Below are 5,315 nucleotides of genomic sequence, written 5' to 3' on the forward strand. Positions count from 1 at the left end.
TGTCTATCCTTCTGAAACTATTCCTGAAAGTTGCAGAGGAAGGAACATCTCCAGACTCATCCTATGAGGTCTCCATCACCCTGATTCCAAAATCAGACAGGGATCCCACAGGGAAAGAAAATTACAGGCCAATACCCCTGATGAACATCAGTGCACACATTCTCAACAAAACATTAGCAAACCAAATTCAACACCATTATCAAGTGGGATTTAGTCTAGTAATTAAAGGATGATTCAACACTCACAAAATCAATGTGATATACCACATTAACACAATGAAGAATAAAAATCATATAATCATTGATAGATGCAGAAAAGGCATTGTCAGAATTCAATATCTAATGATTAAAAAACTCAACAAAGTGGATTTAGAGGCAACCATACCTCAATATAATAAAGGTCATGTATAACAAGCCCACAGCTAACATTATACTTAATAACAAAAAGCTAAAATTTTACCCTAAGATCAGGAATAGGATAAGGATACTCATTCTCACCACTTTTATTCTAGTATTGGAAGTTCTAGCCAGAGCACTTAGGCAAGAAAAATAAAAGGTATACAAATTGTAAAGGAAGAAATAAAAACTAAAACTGTCATGATCACATACATATAACATATATGATTAGCACGCATATGTGCTAAATCACTTCAGTCGTGTCTGACTCATTGCAACCCTCTACACTGTAGCCCACGAGGCTCCTCTGTCCATAAGATTCTCCAGGCCAGAATACTGGAGTGGGTTGCCATGCCCTTCTCCAGGGATCTTTTCCACCCAGGGATAAAACCCGTATCTCTTATGTCTCCTGCATTGACAGGTGGTTTCTTCACCACTAATGCCACCTGGGAAACTTATACACATATACATACATAAATCCTAAAAACTTTATCACTAAACTGTTAGCATAAATACAGTAAAGTTGTGGGATATAAAATCAATATACAAAAACTGTTCATTTCTATACATTAATGATGAACTATCAAAGAAATTAAGAAAATAATTCCATTTACAACTGGATCAAAAAGAATAAAACACCTAGGAATAAATTTAACTAAGGATGTAAAAGACATCCACACTGGAAACTCTAAGATATTGGTGAAAGAAATTGAAGACATAAACAAATGTAAAGATATTCTGTGCTCATGGACTGGAAGAATTCATATCATTAAAATGTCCACATTACCAAAGCAATCTACAGATTCAATGCAATCCCTATCAAAATTCCAGTGGCATTTTTCAGAGAAATAGAATATATACTCCTAAAATTCAAAGGAAACCATAAATGACCCTGAGCAGTCACAGCAGTCTTGAGGAAGAACAGAAAAGCTGGAGGATCATGCGTTCTGATTTCAAAATATGTTACAAAGCTGTAGTAATCAAAACAATACAGTATTATTATAAAAACAGACACACATGTCAATGGAACAGAACAGATAGTGCCGAGAAATACACACACCCACACATACGTGTGCTTGCATGCTAAGTCGCTTCAGTCGTGTCCAACTTTTTACAACTCTACGGACTGTAGCCTGCCAGGCTCCTCTGCCCATGGGATTCTCCAGGCAGGAATAACAGAGTGGGTTGCCAAGCCCGCCTAAAGGGATGGAATCTGCATCTCTTACGTCTCCTGCATTGGTGCCACCTGGGAAGCCCACACATAGATACACCATCAATTGTATACAGTGTGACGAGGACAGCCTCTTCAAGAAATGGTGCTGGGAAAACTGGACAGCCACACGCAAAAGAATGAAACTGGACCACTGTATACCATCCTTGGAAATAGCTCAAGCAAAAAATGGATCAAAGACTTGAATGTAAGACCTGAAACCATTAAACTTCCAGAAGAAAACACAGACAGTAAGCTTGTTGACATCAGTTTGCCAATAATTTTGTAGATTTGATCCCAAAAGCAAAAATAAGCATGTGGGACTACATCAAACTAAAAAACTTCAAAAAAAAAAAAAAAACTAAAGAACTTCTACACAGCAAAGGAAGCCATCAACAAAATCGAAAAGTAGCCTATAAGTCGGAGAAAACAGTTGCAAATCATTTACCTGAGAAGAGGCTAATACCCAAAATACATAAAGAACTATTACAACTCAATAGCAAAAAGAAACAACTCTATTAATAAAAAAAAAATAGGCAAAGGATCCGAACAGACATTTTTCCAAAGATGACTCTCTCATGGCCAACAGGTATATGAAAAAGTGCTCAACGTCACTAATTAGAGAAATACAAATTAAAACCTCAGTGAGATATCACTGTGCTAGAATGACTACCAAAAAGAAATGAGTGTTGGAGAGGATGTGGAGAAAAGGGAACGCTTGTACACTATTGGTGGGAATGTTAAATTGGTTTATCCAATACAGAAAACATTATGGAGCATCCTCAGAAAACTGAAAATTATTTTTAATTAAAATTATTAAAACTCAGCAATTCCACTTCGAGATATTTATCCAAACAAAATGAAAATAGTAATTAAAAAAGATATATGTCCTCCCTATCCCGAGAAATGTCAGCTCCATTTTCCCAGAAGTCTTGTGTTTACAATAAGTCAGGGCTTTCAGTCAGTGTGAAAGCTGTCAACTCTCTTGATTTTGATGTATGTACTTAATTCAAAGTATCTAAACCTATGAAGTAATCTGCTCTTTCCTTGTCCCTTCCCCCTCTGACTGTAAAAGTCTCCCATTTTGTTCAGTTCCTTGGAGCTCATTTCTATTTGCTATTTGGGATGTTGCTTGATTCATGATATGTTGAATAAACCCAATAAGATCTTTAAAAATTAAAAAAAGTATCTAAACCTGTAGTCTAATCTGTATGTGCTGTCTTAACTGTTAATTGTGTTACTGATGATTTTATCTTACTTGAAGACTGATTCATTTTTCAATTTGATACAAGCAATTTTTTTTCCTTAAAAAATAAGACAGGCAATTCCATGTTCATCGCAGCATTCTTACAATACTCAAGACATGGAAACAGCCTAAATGTCCACCAATGGATGAATGAATAAAGAAAATGGTATATATACCATATATACACAGTGGGGTATTATTCAGCTACAAAAGATGAAATTTTGCTATCTGCAGCAACATTAATGTACATTACAGGCATTATACTAAGTGAAATAGAGAAAGACAAATGCTGTATGAGTCTTATTTATGTGTTTTATTTATAAGACAAAACCAAAAATAAAAGAAAAGCAGAACTCAAAGTTACAGAGAAAAGATTGGGAGTTACTTGAGGTGAGGGTTGGAGGTGGGAGAAATGAGTGAAAGGGGTCAAAAGCTACAGATTCCCACTTCTAAAATAAATACATAATGTGTATTTTTAATTGAATTAAAGTTGACTTATCTTGTGTTAGTTTCTGGTGCACAGCAAAGTGATTCAGTTACGCACACATATGCATTCTTTTTCATACTGTTTTTCAATATGGTTTATCACAGGCTACTGAATATAGTTCCCTGTGCTACACACAGTAGGACCTTGCTGTTTTATCCATCCTACACTAATAGTTTGCGTCTGTCAATCCCAGATTTCCAACCCATTCCTCCCCTACCCCCACTTAGCAACCACAATTCTGTTCTCTATCTGTGAGCTTGTTTCTGTTTCATAAAGTTCATCTGTGTCCTATTTTAGATTCCACATATAAGTGAGATCACATGGTCTGTCTTTCTCTTTTTGAAAAATATGGGACACTCACAGATTTGTGTGTCCCTTGCACAGAGGTCATGCTGATCTCTATATTGTTCCAATTTTAGTACAGATGCTGCTGCAGCAAGCACCAGTCTTTTGTTTAAACACATTCTTCAGCCTTTCATGACATCTGAAGGGCTGTTTTCTCCTCTCTTCACAGGAGCTACCCATTGTAACTGGTAATAACCTTTTTCTTAAAAATAGAGGAAAAACTAGCATTTTCCAAGCCCTCTACCCCTCTTGTTTTTAAATTTGTCTACTGTTACCGTCTTGAGAATGCTTGCCATTTATCGTTTAGATTACTCACAAACTGCATTCTCTTTAGCCCTACTACATACATTTCACACTGGATGTTTTATCCTCAGTTCTAGGCAACCAAATGACATGGTAAACGCTCAGATACTTAGGAAACCTATGGCCAGTTTCAAGAACTTTCTCTGAGTAAGCGGAGAGAGATTATAATTAAGCTGCTGTGTGAAGCTTTTTAAAAGAAAAATTTCAACAGAAAAGTATAGCCGCAGTGAACTCTTGATTATTCATAGAATGAAATTGCATGAATAATTGAAATCCACCAGTTATTCTAACACAATCTGCCTCACTCTTAATCCATTCAGGTTGCTGCAACAAAATAACCATAGACTGAGGGGCTTAAAACAACAGAAATCTATTTCTCACGGTTCTGGAGGCTGCAAATGTGAGAACAGGGTGGAATAGTATGATGTGGGCCTGCTTCTGGGTTGCAGAAGCATCACATCTTCTTGTGGTGGAGGAGGCAAGAGAATGCTCCCCAGCCTTTTTTAAGAATGCTCTCCATTCTCAAGGAGGTCCTTTCCATCTTCACGAGGTCATGATGCAATCAACTCTCAAAGGCTCCACTCCTAACAGGATCACGCTAGGAATTAGGTTTCAACATAAGAATTTTGGAGGGACAAATTCAGACCTTCTGTGCCATTCGCCCTTATTTCCTCCCTTAATTCCCTCTCCTGTAATTCAAAACTCTGATCATCCAGATTTTGGAAAGGTGACATGACAGTAAAATCCACTGTTGTAGTTAGAAAAAAGATTATTGTTTACAAAGCAAATGCATCTGTATGAATAATTATGGGAATGCACATTAGAACGCACTCATACATACAAATATGTGCGTCCTGGGAATTATTCAGTAGCCTTTTTTTAAATTCAGCTGAAAAATAAAAGCAGATATTAGATTGAAACCATGTTCAGAGAAAAGCATTGTTTATTTATTTATTTAATTTTTGGTGTACTCTGTGGCACGTGGGATCTAGATCCCTGACCAGGGAACAAACCCCAGCCTGCTGCATTAGGAAGGAGCTGAGTCTTAACCACAGGACCACCAGGGAAGCCCCAGAAAAGCACTTTTTTTTTTAAAGCAATCCTTTTGTCAAATACAAACATCAGTTTGAAAGATGTATTGAAAACTCAAGAATAAGGATCAGTAGGAGACACCTGTGCCCAGATAGCATCAGTATAAAACAGTGCTTCACAAGACGCGTGTCCTGCCCTCCCAGAGCAGCATCAGTACCACTGTGCACCTGTTAGAAATGGAAATATTGAGCCCTGTCCTAGAGCTATCAACTCGAAGGTTGTCAGGGCCCACAGTTT

The 5,315-nt window shown here is 37.1% G+C and overlaps 1 pseudogene; it reads right to left on the reverse strand.

Moving 5' to 3' along the window:
- Positions 1-3,680: 3,680 nt before the first annotated feature.
- LOC138094222 (U6 spliceosomal RNA) lies at positions 3,681-3,781 on the reverse strand (annotated as a pseudogene).
- Between the last annotated feature and the right edge of the window lie 1,534 nt (positions 3,782-5,315).

Source organism: Capricornis sumatraensis, chromosome 17, assembly GCF_032405125.1.
Source record: "Capricornis sumatraensis isolate serow.1 chromosome 17, serow.2, whole genome shotgun sequence".
Lineage (NCBI taxonomy): Eukaryota > Metazoa > Chordata > Mammalia > Artiodactyla > Bovidae > Capricornis > Capricornis sumatraensis.